This window comes from Macrotis lagotis, chromosome 4, assembly GCF_037893015.1.
Source record: "Macrotis lagotis isolate mMagLag1 chromosome 4, bilby.v1.9.chrom.fasta, whole genome shotgun sequence".
In the NCBI taxonomy this organism is placed as follows: domain Eukaryota; kingdom Metazoa; phylum Chordata; class Mammalia; order Peramelemorphia; family Peramelidae; genus Macrotis; species Macrotis lagotis.
The window spans coordinates 88,309,388-88,329,044 of record NC_133661.1 but is presented as its reverse complement, the minus strand read 5'-3'; the positions used below and the strand labels follow the sequence as shown (position 1 = coordinate 88,329,044).

Genomic DNA, 19,657 nt, shown 5'->3' with positions numbered 1-19,657 from the left:
AATGAAAACTCCAAGATGTATTATAACCAAATTCCAGAACTATAAATTCAAGGAGAAAAATGCTGCAAGTAGTCAGAAAGAAACAATTCTAATATCAAGAAGCCACAATCAGGACTATATAGGATTTAGCAACTTACATAATAAAGGATCAGAGGGCTTGAAATATGATGATATTCCAGAAAGCAAAGGAGCAAAGTTGAGCAAAATCTTTCAAAGGAAAAGATGAATATGCAAAGAAAAAGAGAACTTTTAAACTTTTCTGATGACAAGAAAATCTGATGTTCAAGATCAAATACAAAAGAAGCATTAAAGAGGTTAAAATGGTTTGCAATAAGGTTAAGCTGTTTACATCACTACATGGGAAGATGATACTTGTAATTCTTTTTTTTTTGAAAAATATAGTTTAATCTGAAAGTTCTAAGTATATTTTTACAAAGATATTTACAATGACTCACAACTACTCTTGTGGAAGACGCAGAGTGCTATTAAATACAATGAACTGTAAGACTTGATTACAATCAGTCCTACCAGACACAAGCCAAAGTGTGTACAGAAAGGGGTGGAAGACAGATGACTATATTCAAACTTTTATATTTCCAAACTGGGGGGGGGGGTGAAATCTCCCTCTCAGTTTGTGGCCAGCAGATAGGAAGCTTCACATCTTGGGCCGAGCTCCCTCTGCTCCAACCCATCCACAGGAACACATTCACCAGAAATGTTTCTTTCCAAGATCCTTTTTGAAAGGATTAGGATTTGCTCACATGGTGCCCTGATAGCCCTTGGTCTGATCTGGTAATGAGCAGCAGCTTGGAGCAAATCGAAGAGATAGGGAATGAGGTCACCCTTTAAGAAACTACCATCAAGTCAATGGAGCCACTTCTGTGGCACTTTAAGCTGGGAAGCTTTTACAAAACTATCTGGTGAGCCCAGACCACTGCCCAAGGCTCCTATTGGGATTCTAGCCACTAGGTTAGTTTCAGGTCCTGGTTACAATCCAGTAATACGTACTCAATGGATGTCACTGCGCAATTCCCTATTTAATCTGTGTGGATGTGTTTATTTCACAGTGACATTTAAATCTAACAAAACATTGATAGTTTTGTGTTTGTTTTATTGACATTGGTCAATCTAAGACTGATTGGAATCTAAGGACTGAGCATCAAATACTTTGGGATGGGAAGTTAGCCCCTGCATCATTACACTGATGACAGGATACACCTGTGAAAAGCAGGGGCTGCCTCCACTGCAAGACATCCTAGCTCAGCAAAGGAGACATTTATTCTATCCCATCTTACCCTATTCTATAGAAATACCTTTTTAGAATTATTCTTAAAAAATGATTAATAAGTGAAGAAAAAGCTAACTATGTTCAAGAAGTTACTATATGTCTAACTGGTAATAATGAAAGGTTTTTTAAAAAACTGATTTCTTCAGCTAGCCAGCAATTTCAGTAAGTAAACTGTAGGATATCTTGTAATGGTTTGCATAGAGGATATAGGAAAATTGAGTTTTAAAAAGCCACCCTAGACTACAAGTTGTTGGCAACTGTTTCCTTAATGGTTATTACAGGAGTAGGTCCAACATGAGTCCATATATAGCCTTTTTTCTGGTCTAGTGGGAACAGTGGGGAATGGTGAGGAGCAAGACTTGAAATATTCTGAAGGTGCATGACAAACAAATTCCAAACATTCCATCTTCCTTGGAAGATCTTCTTCTGGTCCTACGATATAAGATGCCGGATCAAACTGGCCATGGTGGGGATGAGCCATGTTAGTGCTGCGCTCTTCTCACAGCACTGGTCCTGGATGAAGCCCCCTTATCTGAGCATAGTATGTTTTTCCATCTTGTTCATCGACTACAGAAACAACATCTCTAATTTGATAGTACACTCCCTTGTGGAAGATGGACTCCGCAGTGATGATGGTGGAGACGGCTTTGGGGGCTTTGACGGGCTAAAAGACCAAGCGCAAGCGTCAGTTCGGGGCCCGGGGAGCGCCGGGCCGGGGGCCGCCTCGGGCCTCCAGTTGGGCCGGGGGGCTCCTGATACTTGTAATTCTTAAGAACTGCATCTCTATTAGTTAAGAGAGAAGGAGTATACTTGGTATAAATTGACTTTGATATGCTGATAAAAATATAATTAAGGGTCAAAGGAATTGTACTGGGAGAAAAGGAAAAGGGAGTCAGATTGGGGTAAATTAAATCACATGAATGAATATGGCATGAATTTTTCAGTAAAACAGAAATAAAGAATAAATTTGATTAAAAATCAAAAGTCTACAATATGATATTTACAAGAAACACATTTGAAGCAGAGGGACACACATAAAATAAAGGCAAAAGACTGGAGCAGAAGATATTATGCTTCAGCTAAGGTTAAAAAAACAACCAAGGGTGATAATCTTGATCTCAGATGAAGTAAAAGAAAAATAGATCTAATTAAAAGAGGAAAAGGAGGTAAACTACATCTTGCTAAGAGATACCATAGACTGTGAAGTAAAATCAATACCAAACATATGTCCATCAAGTGGTACAGCATCCAAATTCTTATAAGTTAAGTGAGTTACAGGAAGAAATAGATAGCAAAACTATATTAATAGGGAACTCCAACCCTTTTCCTCCCCCCATCCTGAACTAAATAAATTAAATCACAAAATAAACCAAAAAAATGTTTTAAAAAGTGCTTAGAATTTTACAAAAGTTAGATATGATAAACCTCTATAGAAAAGTTAATAGGAATAGAAAGAATATACCTTTTTCCTCAGTGATACTTGGCACCGACACAAAAATTGATCATACGAGCATTAAAAACCTCACAATCAAATGCAAAAAAAGTCAGAAACGTTAAATGCATCTTTTCCAGATCATGATGCAATAAAAATTACATGTAATAAAGGACCAGGGAAAGATAGATCAAAAATTATTTAGAAATGGAATCATATAATCCTAAAGAATGAATGGGTCAAACAACAAATCTTAAAAATCAGTAATTTCACAAAGAGAATGACAATAATGAGATAACATGAAAGTTTATGGGGTATAGCCAAAGTAGTACTTAGGGGAAATCTTATATCTCTAAGGGCTTACATGAATAAAAAGAGAAAGAACAGATCAATGAATTGGACATGAAACTTAACAAGCTGGGGGGGGGAATAAATTTAAAATTCCCAATTAAACACCAAATTTGAAACTCTGAAAATGAAAGGAGAAATTAATGAAATCAAAACTAAGAAAACTTTTGAACTAATAAAACTAAGAATTGGTTTTATGAGCCAGTTTATGACCATTAAAATAAACCTTGGTTAACTTGACTTTTTTAAAAAAGAAATAAGAAAACCAAATTACCAGTATCAAAAATGAAAAGGGTAAATTTACCACCAAAGAGAAAATTAAAGGAAAAATAAGAAGCTACTTTGTCTGGCTGTGTGCCAATAAATCTGACAATCTAAATGAAATGAATGAATATTTACAAAAATATAATTTACCTATATAAAATATTTAAATAACCCCATTTTAGAAAAAGAAATTGAAAAAGACATCAATAACCCCACTAAGAAAAATCTCCAGAGCCAGATGAATCTACAACTGAGTTATACCAAACATTTAAAGAACAATTCATTTTAACACTATATGAAATATATGGAAAAAACTGGAAAAGAAGGAATCTTGCCAAATTCATTTTATGACACAAATATGGTACTGATACCCAAACTAGGAAGAGTCAAAATAGAGAAAAAAAATTATAGTCAAATTTCCCTAATAAATATTGATGCAAAGTTTTAAATAAAATATTAGCAAAGAGATTACAACGATTTATCACCAGGATTTCAACCCATGATAATCAGGTGGCATTTATACCAGGAAGGAAAGGTTGGTTCAGTATTAGAAAAATCATCTACATAATAGACCATATCAATAACAAAACCAACAGAAATTACCAAGCATTATCTGAAACAGAGATAAGCTAGAAGTCTTCCCAATAAGATCAGGGATGAAACAGGTATGCCCATTTTCACCACCATTATTCAATATAGATGACAGATTTTAGCTTTAGCATTAAGAGAAGAAAAAGAAATTGAAGGAAATAGGATAGACAATCAGAAAACAAAACTATATCACACTTTGCAAATGATGTGATGATATACTTAGAGAATCCTAGAGAATCAACCAAAAAAACACTTGAAATAAATTTAGAAAAGTTGCAGAATATAAAATAAACTCACATAATCTATCAGCATCTCAATATATCACCAACAAAGCTCAGTAGCAAAAGAAAGAAAGAGAAATTCTATTTAAAAAAACTGTAGACAATATGAAATAATTGGAAATCTACTTGCCAAAACAAACCCAGTAACTATGTGAACAAAATGACAAAATACTTTTAATATAAATAAATCAGATCTAAACAACTAGAAAAATATCAATTTCTCATGAGTAGATTGAGCTAATATAATAACAATTCCAACTAAATTAATTTACTTATTCAGTACCATTTCATTCATACTATCAAAAAATTATTTTATAGAATTAGAAAAAATAAAACAAAATTCATCTGAAAGAACAAAAGGTCAAGAAAATTAAAGGGATTAAGGAAAAATACAAAGCAAAGTGACAGCTAGGGCAGTTAGATGATGCAATGGATAGAGCACCAATCCTGGAGCCAGGAAGACATGAGTTCAAATCTGATTTCAGACACTTGACACTTATTAGCTATTTGATCTTGGGCAAGTCACTTAACCCTTATTAATAGCCCCAGATCCAGGGCCATCTCCAGTCATCCTGATTCATATCTGCCCACTGGACCCAGATGACTCTGGAGGAGAGAGTGAGGCTAGTGACTTAGCACAACAACTCTCACTCAAATTCAATACACCTGCTTGTCATGGCATCAACCACCTGATGTCATGAATGAAGGACAACATCAAAACTCTATTATAAAGCAGCAATCATCAAAAACATTTGGTACTGGCTAAAAAAAAAGAGTGGTAGATCATTTGAGTAGGTTAGGTTCACAAGACAGTAAATGGCTTTAATAATCTAGTGTTTGGTAAACCTCAAAACTCCATATAAGAACTCATCATTTGACAAAAAATATGTGGCAGAAACTAGGTATAGACCAATTACTCACACTGTACCCCCAAGATAAAGTGAAAATTATATGTTTTAGACATAAAGAATGATACCATAAGCAAATTAGGAGATCAAGGAACAGTTTACCTGTCTGCTCTATAGAGAAGAATTTATGATCAAACAAGAGATAGAGGACATTAAAAATATTATCAAGAAAGAAAGACAAAGGGAGAATGAGAAAAAGAGAAAGAGGGGGATGGGGAGAAGGGAAGAGAGAAAGAGAAAGAGATGGCAACATTAAAATCAGGAACAGTGGGAAAGTGAGAGAGAAACCCAGAAAGGGGAAGAGAGAGAGAGGAAAAAGAGAGGAGGCAGAGACAGAGAGAAAATGAAAGAGACACACAGAACAAAAAATTTAAATGGCATAGGTAGTTTTGATAATCATCTAATAAGCATATGTCCAGGAATGAACAAACATAAGATGAGATCTGTGAATATCTTCTATCCTTGATGAGTCTCAGTTCCCATGTGCCTCTTATAGGAAGGGAGAAATAAGTATGTAAAGTTTGTAATTTTATCTAGCTGGTGAGCCAATTCCTTGGAGTAAACAAAAGCTGGAGACATTAATTTATTCTTCTTCCAATCATTCGCACAGTGTAAAATATATCCTCCTGCTGTATGATTCAAGAATTTCTTCATCATACCCATAGACAGTAGATTCATTAAACTTGGATTAATGGATCTAATTAAAAGGATTGCCTTAGCAAGATTTCCAATATTTTCTGGTCATCACAAAGGATCCTAATGTATCCCCCCCTTGACTTCCTTATATCATTTTTCTTTAAACTCAGAATGATGCAAGAGAAAAAAATCTGTCTGTAGTGGTGTAATCAAACTCTGATTTAATTAATTCATTTTTTAATATGTGAAGCACTTGATAATTTCCTTTCATTGTGAATTTTCCTTCTAGCAAAATCTTTACCTGTTTTTTTTCCTTCTATTTGAATAGAAGTCCTTGTTCCTGCCTCTCTCCTGATCAATCAATAGCCTAACTAGGAGGAATGGAATATTAATTTGCATGCAACTATTTTGATAGAAATTATCTTAGATCAATTAATAGCATTTATTAACTACTTACTATATAAAAAAGAGAGATGCAAAAAAACAGTCCTTTCCCTCAAGGAGCTCACAATGGGAGAGGCAACATACAAAAAAAAAAAAAATACATGCAGAACAAGTAGTAAATAGAATAAAAAGGAAATAATGAATGGAGGGAAGGCACTGTAATTAAGTGGAGTTGAATTGCTCTGGATATAGATTTTCTTCTTTTATTACCCCATGGACAATTCAAAGGATTTTTCAAGGGTAATTTTGATTAAACCATTATTTGTTGCTTCACATGTTGACTTTAGAATCTAAAATAGAACAGCATTATATATTGTATCTCTAACACTGATCTGAACTATCAATCAACTAACACTATCCTTAAAATTAAAAGACATTGGGTCAGCTAGGTGGCACAGTGGATGGAGCACCGGCCTTGGAGTCAGGAGTACCTGAGTTCAAATCTGGCTTCAGACACTTAATGATTACCTAGCTGTGTGGCCTTGGGCAAGCCACTTAACCCCATTGCCTTGCAAAAACTAAAAAAAAAAAAATTAAAAGACATTAGTCTGGAATAATCTGTTTCTGATGGCTCTTAAGGATTATTACTTCCATATCTAAAAATCACACACATTCGTTTCCACAGTAAATTCTAGAATTTTTTCCAGAAAAGAAACCTAGTTCAATGGTCTAAAGTTTACAAATACCATTTTCTTCCTATTTAAAAAAATGGAATATTTTCCCTTTTCTACTTCTGCAGAACCTTTCCTATTTTCTATTATTGATACAAAATCACTGATAGCACCACTTAGCAGTTACATCTTTTAGCCATTTCAAAATCTGGAATGAATTCAATAAGGGTAAACAAAATATCCCTTACCAACAGCTTCATCTACGGTTTCACCTCTGAATAATTTTTGTCCTTTCCTTCTCAATAAGATCATTATCCTTCATAGAGAATTCTTTCAGGGCCTGCTCTTGGGTAGGGAATAATAAATGATAATGGATTATGCCCATTTAATGGGCTAATTTATTCTAATAATTTCCTCTAATAAGGTAAATGAATGAATCATAGAATATTACAGCCAGAAGGGACCTCAGAGATTATTTTCAATTTTTAGTCGTAAGGCAGTGTTTTATACTTTTTCCCACACATACAGAGGAGGACACTGAGGTAAAAAAGGAGGAAAAAGACTTGCCTCAGGTCCCACAAGTCTTCAAAGTTCCTTCCCCCAGGCCAGGTGCATTTCTGCTCCCCTCTTCAGGACCCCTGCCTTACTCCTCTATCTCATTCCTCTTTTGTAGCACTTAACTTTTGTGTGTGTGAGCAAAAAATAGAATTTAGGTACCCAATATGATGACCAACTCAAAAATTTTACACTGTTTCATTTTGCCCCCTAAAAAAAGTGTGGGATAGAGGAAAGAATGCTAGATTTGAAATTTAGGAACTTAGTTTTAAATCTCAAGCCTATTATTTTCTACCATGTGATAAATCACTTAATTTTGAACTAGTTCTGGCCTTTTTACCTCAGTTTTCTCATCTGTAAAATAAGAGGTCAGATTGGATAATCTCCAAAGTCTCTTCCAGCATTAACTTTCTCTGATCCCATCATATACAGGAAGGGAGCTGAAATGATCAGATTGTTTTTGTAACTTTTTTTAAAAAACTATAATCAATTGATTTTGTCCTATTTCTGGCTGAATCAGGCTTCTTTATTTGATTGGAGTTCAGAAATTCAGCTGACCTAGAATAGGTCATTTATAAATCCAGTTCTCCAAGTAACCACTGTTCCATATATGCCTCAAGGAATTCTGTTATCTTTGAGGGATGCAAGTGGACACCAGGGAGTCTGGTCTAGTATCTTTACATCATCAGGGTTCTTTCAAGGATGTCTGCCTGGCCATGCAAAGAAGTCTGATCCACTCTAATTTTGCAGATGAACTGAAGCAATGAACATTTCTAAGTCACAAAAGGGGAGGAGGGAATCGTTGTTTGCCCCTCATATCCAATTCCTAAACAGCCGTATTTTCTGTCACATCCCAGCTCTATAATCAATCAGAATGTCAAGTTCTTTTAACTAATCATAACTTGTTCTTCAGCTATGAAATTCTGTTTTTTGGTTCTCTATTCCCCAAAATTATAAAGAAAAGCTGACTTTACCCCACCTCCCCCTTAAGGGTCTTAGCTTTGTAAAGGAAGCTGAGGCTTTATTTATTAGTAAATTTACACTTTACTAATAAATTGATCAATCTTGAAATTTTGTGCGTCAGTCTACCTTTATTCTAACTGATATAGAGCAATGGTAATGACAGAGACTTTGAGTACTACACAGGAGAGAAGTGGAAGCAATTTTGGCTTTTAAGTACATCAAAAGCAACTAGGTGCAGCAGTGGGAAAGGATTAGACCTGGAGTCAGTTTAAATATAACCTTGCTAGCTGATGACCTGGACAAGTCACTTAAACTCTATCTGCCTCGGTTTCTTCTTCTAAATTGGGACAGTAACATCACCTACCTCCCAGAAATATTTTTGTGAGGGTGAAATTAAATAACATCTATAGAGTATTTAGCACAGCATTTGATACATATTGCATCTGAATAAATAAATGCTTTATTCCCTTCCCTTATAGTTCCTGCCCCCTCCCAAAAAAGCTAGTTTTCACATTTGGAATATGAGAGAGGAAATCAAGAGACCTAGAACTGGCTCCACCACCAAATGATTATATGAACCCTGGCAAAACCCTCATTCTGAGGAAAGGCATTGAACTAGCTGACTTCTAAAGTCCCTTCTGCTAACATTCTAGTTCTTTTCCCATAACCTTGAATGCTATCCCATCACCCCAATTTTATTTCTTTTTTTTAGATTTTTTTGCAAGGTAAATGGGGTTAAGTGGCTTGCCCAAGGCCACACAGCTAGGTAATTATTAAGTGTCTGAGACCGGATTTGAACCCAGGTACTCCTGACTCTACTTTATCCACTGTGCCACCTAGCTGCCCCCCAATTTTATTTCAAAATTCCCACAGTCCAAGTAATAATCTGGTGTCCTGAGTTCTAGAAACAACTTGTGATCTTTCTGAAAAAAAAATGACTTAAAAGAAAAAAATCGTTATATTCCCTCCTTCCATGTGCAAATATGTTTAAGTCCATGTGTGTGGCCATGTAAGGGTTATGGAGAAGCACAAAGTATCAAAGGAAGAAAACACTTTGACAGCCACAGGCAACAAATAATCCTAGGTACATCTATGGTATTCTCATGGGATCGCATAGATCAGGGTCATCTAGAAATGTCAGACAGAGAATCAGAGAATAGCACAATTGGCATGACCCTCAAGGATTGCGAATTCAGATTGGATATAACAGATATGGACAATACAAGGCAAGCTAATGACTTGGGAAGTCTCTTCACCCTTCTCATTCTGGCATCTTGGCAGAAATGGACTGGGGAGAACCTACAGGTATGAAAAAACAGCAGCACTCTCATTCCTCCCATTAGCGATCTACATTTTCCAAACCATTTCCAGACATCCCCTTACTTGATACTTGAATTTAAAAAAAAAAAATGAGAGCTGTCATCTCCATTTATGTCCGGAGAAGCTGTATTTTTGTAGAAAGAATTAAACTGTTCTTTGCAATATATTCACTTAGTGGCAAGAAAGATTGGTTACCTTTAAGTCTGGAACTCTTTAGGCTTACAGATAAAACCATGACAGAGGAGGAAAATATCAATTGATTGTACATACTAGCTAGAAATGCTTCTCCTGGAAATTTTTGAGAAGTGAAGATGGTTTGCTTGCCAACCTACTCATCAATCTAAACTTCTGAATTCATACCAGAGCATGCAGTTCATCATAGTTGGGCAAATACTTAGGAGAAAATGATTTGGGGTTGAATTTAGGAATTGTGTAAAATTCTCATCTGGTATCTTGTTTTTGATTCACCTATTGCTCCAGTGACTATGGATTTGAATTACCTAATTTGGGTATTGTTTTTTTTTTTTTCAGAAAAGCTATTGAACCAAGATTCTTATCTTTTAACCCTTGATAGGTTTTTTCCTGAGTTTTTCCTCTTAAGATGCAGCAGAAGGGAGAAGATATTGGACTAGGAGCTAGGACATTTGGGTTCTGGATCTTTCTCTGCCTCTTTGGGGCTTTAATGACCTGAGAAAAGGCACTTAATTACCCCTAGTCTTGGATTCCTATTCTGTGGAAGAGATTGAAGGGGAACTTCCAAGAATAGTCCTAGCTCCAAATTCAATCAAATAATGTTTATTAAGTGAAATATAGTTCAGCAAAACTTGTTTCAAGAAGAATATCAAATCTGACTTTTCATTTCTGATACCATAATTAATTCACCCTTGCCAATGTATGATGATCTTTTACCCAGATCAATGGAAATGAATGAATGAGAAAGAATTTATTATTTTTGTTTACCATGGACAAGCCTTATGCTAAGTCCTGGCAATACAAATATAAGGAAGAATTCTGAATTCAGATGAGAGTGTGTAGTTCATCCTTTAGTTGAGAAGATAATGCCCTTAGAGCAGAGAAATTTCTGTACTTGGAAGAAAATGAGTTTGGGCTGAATTTGTGAGTTGTCAAAAATTTTGATCTGATATCTTGTTATTGATTCATCTGTTAAAGATAAAATAAATAGATAATTAAAAAACTCTTAAAAAATAAAGCCAACACATTTGAAGGAACAAGATTTGGATCTGAACAAACACTCCAATATGCATGGGAGGAAGAAGAGAGTGCCGGAAAGCAAGTGGCATATCTTAGAAAAGAACCTGAAGTTCTCATCCTTTGGCAATAGATGCCTATTACAAAAGTCCTTTCACTTTCCTCACAAAATGCATAAAACTTCATACGTATTATTTGCAGGCCCTATGGATATTACTTTTATAAGTATTGTCTATAGATTGAGAATCTATACCAATGATATTATATGGGGCCTTCTTGAATCTTATCCTATGGAAAGAAGATTATTCTGAAGTATATCATAGGCTCTTGACATATGAATTAAGTGATTTATAGTATAGTATTAAAGACCATATCCATAGTGTCCTGTTTAGGGTGATACAAATTAATACAAGACCAGGGATCTAGCAAAACTTCAACAGATGCTCAGAAAAGAAATAATTGACAAAAAAGTCTAACAACAAATAATAATTGAGAGAAATAATTATTAATCAATCAGTTGTGAATATTGGGATGATTCAGAATTTTTTCCTTTCTCATTTGGAGATTAGGTCAGAATTTAGTTCTCTGAGGCAGGGTAGATGATGAGATGAAATCTTAGAATTGTTATCCCACCCAACTATATAACCTTACAAAGAATTTAATATAAGATAAATTCAGGTCCAATGTGTTCCACTTGGACAAGTTTGGGCAGATGGGTAGATTCTTTTTCTAGACTACCTGAGACTGGACATTGAGTGGGAGCAAGAATCTTCAATAACATTCCCAAGTCCTTTGTTGAAATAGGCCCACTTCTCATTAAAATATTCAATATCATTAACTGCTCTTTCAAGGATATTTAAGTGTTGGGCGGGTTCCATGAGGGGTCTTTGGCATTCAAGAGTGCCACTGATCCATTTTATTAGTTATGTGCTAACAAAATTAATAAAATGATTCCCCAGAAGCTTTGTCTTTTGACTTTTTACGTCATATAATTTTTCCTTTTTGTTTTACAGAAAGTAAAATAATATGTGGAGACCATCTCTTCAAATCTTATGGATCCTAAAAACTATCCTCACTTCCTAAACTGCATCTGAAAGATAAAAGTGGTTAAAAATTCATAGATTAGTTTGATCATTGATAACTTGCAACTAGTAAATCCTTGGTCACGTGATAATATCTTCTCCCCTGAATAACCTGATATACATCAGTTTGAGCTGTAGACTAGCAATCCAAGTGTTAAGGCTGATAATTTTATTAGTATCTGCCCCATTTCTCCAGCATGAGAGATTTTTTTCTAGTGTTCTGCTTAAATTCAAGTACAACAGAATCATATCATAGGTGTATTAATATACAGAGACAGAGCAATAAAGAGATGAGAGAGAATAAAAGAGAGAGAGCAATTTAACTTTAAATAATGTATACCCTTTTCAATGAATAAAGATTCCAGAATAGGTATGATGGGGGGGATATATGAATGAGCTATTCCTTCAAATTTTTTCAACCTTTGTCCTCTAATACTGTGATAATTATGACTTTACTCTCTGTATTTCTAAAATCTCATCATTACCACTGATGATCTATTCATTCTCCTTAGGCTAGTAGAACTAATCAAAGCAATACCTTTCCTAGTATTCCTAATCTGACAAAGCATCTCTCTGCTATGCTCCTTTAGACTTTCTTTCTTCTCTCACCTCATGATGATACAACAAGAAGAAGTTATCATGTGATGATGTGATTGTCTAATAAAATTATATTTATGTATGACACACTTTTGGAGCTGCTAGCTGGTGCAATGGATATAGTGCCAGGCCTGAAGGTAGGAAAAATCATCTTCCTGAGTTCAAATCTGACCTTAGACACTTCCCAGCTATTTGATCTAGATAAGTCACTTATCCTTTTTGTCTCAGTTGTTCATTTGTAAAACGAGCTGGAGAAGGAGTTTGTCAAGAAAATCTGAAATGGGTTCATGAATAGCCTCTTCTAGCCTATGCTCAATTTAAATGAGGAATTGAACAAGTCATTTAAGTCTGTGTGCTTCGGTTTCCTCATCTATAAAATGAACTGGAAAAGGAAATGGCACACTACCCTAGGATCTTTGCTAAGAAAATCACAAATTGGATCACAAAGTGTAGGCCACAACTGAAATAACTGAGCACACAAACATAAAATACTTTAAAGGATGCATTTCTCTGATTAATCATCCATTTTCCTGCCAGCTAAGTCATTGCTGGATTTGAGCAAAAGTCTTTCTATTCAATATTCTGTCTATAGGTGGGTGTCACAAAAACATAAAATTTGCATTCCATTTTTTCCCACGGGATACCTCTAAGATCCATCTGCTCTTGATTCAAACTTCCTTAAAAAAATTCTTTCCATTAACAACTATTTTAAAATTACAATACTGTGTGTATCTCATAAGGCTAGTATATCATAGCCTGTCCCTTCTGAAGTTATACTGACTTGTAGTAATAACTTTTCCCTTCCTAAATACTCACAAATCTTTCCATTATCAATAATTTCTATAATTTTTGCTAGGAATAGAGTAAAAACCAATGGGCTATAATTTATAATCACCATTCACTCCCCATTTTAAAATGGGACATTAGTCCTTTGCCATGCTTAATGTGCCTCTCTTAATCTCTAAAAGCTTCTAGCCATCGCTCCCAGCACCACTTAGCAATCACACCGCAAACCCTAGGATGCAGTTCACCCAAACCTAAGAACCTAAACTCAGCAAGGATAAGTGGGAATCTTTTACAAACTACTTCTTTTATCAAAGGTTTCAACTCCCTGTTAACAATTTTTTGTCCTTTACTTCTCAATATGAAAAGCATTATCCCAAGCAGAAAATTTCTTCAGAGTTTAGTCTTGGATATAGAATAATAATAAGTAAAAAATGGGTTGTTATCCCAATTTGATAAGCTAATTTCTACTACTGAATTCCCCTATTCAGGTAAAAGAATGAATCATAGAATGCTGAAGCTGGAAGGAAGTTTGAAGCAGCATTCGTACTTTCTCTTTATTATATAGAATCTGAAACCCAGAAAGGCAAGAAAAGAACCTGTAGGAGATTCATTGGCATATAGAAGTTCTAAAGACTCCTTAAACCATTACAGCTTAGTTCCTATCTTAGAGTCACATAGAAACGCTATCAGAAATGGTATTTGAACTCCTATCTTCCTTGTTCTAAGGCTAAATCTCTTTCCACTATCATCCCCCCACTCCTGCCCCCCCAAAAAAGTATGGTTTGATAGAGAACTAGATTTGTAGTCAAAAAGTCTTAGTTCAAATCCCATGTCTGCTATTTTCTACCTGTATGACTGAGCAAAACACTTAACCCTAGTTCTATGCTCTTCTTCTACCTCAGTTCTCTCAACTGTAAAATGAGAAGGTTGGATGTGATTATCTCTGAGACTGCTTCCAGATATAACATTCTGTGATTACATAAGGCAAAAAAAAAGACTTTAAGGAGAAATAATAATACTAGAGATTTCAGGTTCTAGAAAAAGCTTTTAGAAATATAGTGGGGGGGGGTGCAGAGCCAAGATGGCAGCATGAAGGCAGCATTTCCCGAGAAACCCCCAAAAAACTAACAAAGGATGGCTCTAGCCAAAATTTAGAGGGGCAGAACCCACAGAAAGACTGAGTGGTACATTTTCTCAGTCCAAGATAACTTAGAAGTTCCTCAGGAAAGGTATGTTTCACCAGGAACCAGGGGTTAGGAAAAAAGCCACGGTCGCAGTGCAGCACAGCCCAGCGCAGTGCAGCACAGCCCAGCGCAGCCCAGAGATCACCGGCAACAGTTTGAAGGGGTGGCAAAAGAACTCTGCTGCACCTGGGTGAGTGTGGAGTGAGGAGCACAGCCACAGAATCTGCAGCAAGAATCAGGAGAAAGCAGCCTGCACCCCCAGAGAAGGTAAGGGAAGTCTGCAGAGATTTCTCTGCTCTCCCTGGTGTAGGACTCTGCTGTTTGCCTACACTCACATATTGTAGTTTGGTCTTCCATACTAAATAACCAAGTTGGATCCCTCCTTATAGCCCCAGGGCAGAAGGTGATGCTGTGGTCATCTACATATCAAAGCACAGACTAAAGAGCATAAGACCTTGAAGGAATAAAGGTCCCAGTGGGGTGTCCCAAAAAAAAAAAACAACCCCAAAGCCTTCGAAGTGCTGTAAATTAGTCTTGAGCTCAGATGATGACAAAATTGAAGCTTCCATATCCAAAACCTCCAAGAGAAATAGAAAATGGGCTCAGACTATGGATAAGCTCAAAAAAGACTTTGAAAAGCAATTAAGGGAGGTGGAGGAAAAATTGGAAGGAGAAATGAGAGCGATGCAGAAAAATCATGAAAACCAAATCAAAAGCTTAGTGGAAGATGTACAAAAAAAAAAAATACTGAAGAAAATAATATGTTAAAAACCAGTCTAAGCCTAATGGAAAAAGCAAAACAAAAGGGAAATGAGGAGAAGAATGCCTTAAAAAGCAGAACTAGCCAGCTGGAAAAGGAGATAAAAAAGCTCTCTGAAGAAAATAACTCCTTCTGGGGTGGCTAGGTGGTGCAGTGGATAAAGCATTAGCCCTGGAGTCAGGAGTACCTGGGTTCAAATCTGGTCTCAGACACTTAATAATTACCTAGCTGTGTGGCCTTGGGCAAGCCACTTAACTCCATTGCCTTGCAAAAACCTAAAAAATAAAAACAAAAACAAAAACAAAAGAAAATAACTCCTTCAAATGCAAAATGGAACTAAAGGAAGCTGATGACTTTTCAATAAAGCAGGAAGAAATAAAACTCTTCCAAAAAAGTCAGAATTTAGAAGAAAATGTGAAATATCTCATTGGAAAAACAATCAACCTCAAAAACAGATCCAGAAGAAATAATTTAAAAATTATTGGGCTATTGGAAAGCCATGACCAGAAGAAGAGCCTAGACTTCATTTTTCAAGAAATAATACAGCAAAATTGCCCTGAGATCCTAGAAGCAGAGGGTAAAATAGAAATTGAGAGAATTCACTGGTCAACCCCTGAAAAGGATCCCAAAAGAAAAACTTCCAGTAATACTATAACCAAATTCCAAAACTCCCAAATCAAAGAGAAAATTCTAAAAGCTGCCAGAAACAAACAATTCAACTACTGAGGCTCCATAGTCAGGATTACACAGGATCTGGCAGCATCTACATTAAGGGCTCCTAGGGATTGGAATATGATATTCTGGAAGGCAAAAGATCTTGGTTTACAACTGAGAATCAGCTACTCAGCAAAACTGAACAACCTCTTTCAGGGAAAAGATGGACTTTCAATGAAACAGGGGACTTTCAAAGTTTTCTATTGAGATGACCAGAGCTGAACAGAAAGTTTGATCTCCAAGTACAGGACTCTGGTGAACCATAGAGGGAGTGGGAGAGAGGGATTAACTATAAGAACTTGATGATGTTGAACTATTTGTATTCCTGAACAGGAAGAAGATATTGATAACACACATGAACTTTCTCATTTATAAGAGCTGTTAGGAGCATATATAGACAGGACATAGGAAGGAGCAGACTATAAGGGTATGGTGTGGTAAAGGGATGGAGTCAATGGGTGATGGGTGAAAGTACTGGGAGGAAGGAAAAGGAGATGAAGAAGAAGCTGAGAGATTTCACATCACAGTCAAGAAAAAGCTTTCTCAATGGAGTGGGGGGGGGGAGGGAAGGGGGAATGAATGAACCTTCATTCTCATCAGAAATGGCTCAGGGAGGAAATGACATACACACTTTATAGAGTGAGGAAATCTATCTTGCCCTGGAGAAGGATGGGAGGAAAGGGATGAGATGAGGGGGAATGAGGGAGGGAAGGGGGAAATAAGTGATAGGAGAGAGAAGGGAGAGGGTACTCAGATTCAACACACTTTTGGACAGGGCCAGGATGAAAGGAGGGAGAGAGAGAATAGCTGATGAGAGTGGGGAGAAATAGAGTGGAGGTACAGCTAGTAATAGCAACTGAGGGAAAAATATTGAAGCAACTTCTCTGGTGGACTTAAGATAAAGAAAGCAACTTACCCCAGAGACAGAGCCATTGAAATCTGAACACAGACTGAAGTACAATTTTTTTCTCTCTCCCTCTCTCTATTCTTGAGGTTTCTCATCTTCTTGGGGGGGAGAGGTTTTATGTTTATTCTTATGTTTACTCATAACATTCAATTTACATCAATGTATGGCATGGAAACAATGTAGAGACTGTAAGACAGCCTACTGTGGGGGGGGGGGGGAATAGTAGAATTCAGAGCCCTACAAAAAAATGATGGGTACATATTACTATTGTATACAATTGGAAAACAAATAAAATGTTAAAATGTTAATTAAAAGAGAAATATAAAAAAAAGAAATATAGTGAGCCCTGAACCTGGATATTAGGAGACTTAATTTTGGCTCTCTGTCACCTATTGAGTGTGTGTGTGAATCTGGTAAGTACCACTCTAGGACTCAGTTTCTTTGTCTGAAAAAAAAATTTATTTCTTCCTTCCTCCCCCAATCGTTGAATCCTATCATTATCAACCCAATTTTAGACAAGTAAATTCCAGGTCAAGTAATAATGTGACCTAGCAGGTTTCAGCAGCAGGTCATTTATTTTGGAAAGATCTTTGAGGTCATTTATTTTGGAAAGATCCAACATCTTTTAATCAAATGAAAATATGGAAAAAAATCAGTGGAAGCTCATAAACTATAATATTAGAAAGACCACTCCCACTCTTCAGGGTTATCCCTAGAACCTTGAAAGGGAAACATTAGCCATTGTCACCAAGACCTACCCATGGAGTTGAGATTGAGAGAACCCCCTCAGAGTTTGTACTCCACAACCAATGATTATGAATAACACTAAGCACAGCTGCAGTTTTCTCACACACTCCCATTACATAGTTTATCTTGAAAATTCAAGTAAAGAATAGCATAATTGACATAAGCCTCTAAGATTATGAATACAGTAGGACTATAAAAGACTTGCAAAACCTAAGTGCAGTTCATAGATAAACATGTCAACCTCAGGAAGCCTCTTGACTCTTACCCTTCTCATTCTGGCATGCTTTGTAGAAAAGGACTTGGGGCAACCTAAAGGTATGAAAAAGACAATAACAACATTTCCATGCCTCCCATTGGCGATGCAATGTATATTTTCTAAAATATCTTATTTGACACTCAAACATTTTTAAAAATGGAAACTTTATCTCCACTTATGTCAGAAATAGTGTTTTATAGAGAGAAACTCTTTATGTGTTGTTGCTGACACATTCACTTTAGTGGATAAAGGACTGGTTACCCATCAGAGTGTGTGACTGCTTAGGATTATTATTACAGATGAAACCATGAAGGAGGAGGAAGAAGTCAATCGATTACACTGGTTATGAAAGCTCCTTTTACAGATTCTGCAGAAATGAAGATGATTTGCTTGCTAAAGTACCCATCAAATCCAGATTTTAGAATGCAACACTGAAGACCTGAGTTTACATTTTCCAGGTTCATCCCTCTGAGAAGAGATTGGCCTCAGAGCAGAGAAAATGAGTTTGGGTTGATTTTTTTAACCTAATGTAGAATCTTATTATTAATTTACCTGTTGCCTCTTTGGCTAAACTTGAGTTATCTAATTTTGTTTTTTACTTTCTTTCCAGAGAAGCCAATGGACCCAGATTCAAATCTTCTATCACTTGGTAGGCTTTGTTGTTTTGCTTTGTTTTTCCCCCCACAATCTTAAATCCCAGTAGTAGAATGGAGAGAATGCAGGACTAATGGTCAGGTATTCTAGTTTCTGCTCTGCCTCTACTGACTGGACTTTATGATCTAGGCCAAGTCATTTAACATTCCCCAGCCTCAATTTTCTATTCTTTATACTGAAAGAATGGAAGGCAGAATCTCTAATGTACTTCTACTCCAAATTCAATGAAATAACTTTTATAAATTTGTTTATAAAGGAGCAGCTTGGTGGTTAGAACACAGAAACTAGAATCAAGAAGACCTGGGTTCAAATGCAGCCTCAGATACTTAACTAACTGTGTGAGCCCTGGGCAAGTCATTTAACCTCTTCCTCAGTTCCCTTATCTGTAAAATGATAGCACCGACCTTTTAGAGTTATTATGAGGATAAAATGAAATGACATTTATTAACACAGTGCTTAACACATAGTAGGTGCTATGCAAATATTAATTATTAAGGTTTATTATTATTATTATTATTATTATTATTATTAGAAAAGCAAAGCTAACTTTTCATCTCAAACACCATAGTGAATGCTCTTTTGCCAGTGTATCATTATTTCTCACTTAGGTTACCAGAAATTAATTAATTGGTAATTAATTAATGAAAAATATTTATTAAGCACATTGCAAACAAGCAAGACAGTCCCTTAACCTCTGACTGTCTCATTTTCTTTACCTGTACAATGGGGGTAAGACTGACACATATCATTATCATGACATTTGTAAAGTCATTAGCACAATGCCTACCACACGTTAGATGTTTTAATATGTCTTTCCTTCTTTCCTTCTCCAAAGGGGAAGCCAATACATAGGGAAAGTAAGAGCTAGAATAGGGATAAAGAATGAAGCAGAAGGTAGCATTCTGGGGCAGCTAGGTGGTATAGTAGATAGAGCACCGGCCCTGGAGTCAGGAGTACCTGAGTTCTAATCCAGCCTCAGACATTTAATAATTACCTAGCTGTGTGGCCTTGGGCAAACAACTTAACCCCATTTGCCTTGCAAAAAAAAAACACCTAAAAAAAAAGAAGGTAGAATTCCTTGGAGGCAGTCAAGGAAGTGGCATGGTGGACTAGGACCTGG

The 19,657-nt window shown here is 36.1% G+C and overlaps 1 pseudogene; it reads right to left on the bottom strand.

Moving 5' to 3' along the window:
- Nucleotides 1-1,528: 1,528 nt before the first annotated feature.
- LOC141522690 (GATA zinc finger domain-containing protein 1-like) lies at nucleotides 1,529-7,063 on the bottom strand (annotated as a pseudogene).
- Nucleotides 7,064-19,657: the final 12,594 nt, after the last annotated feature.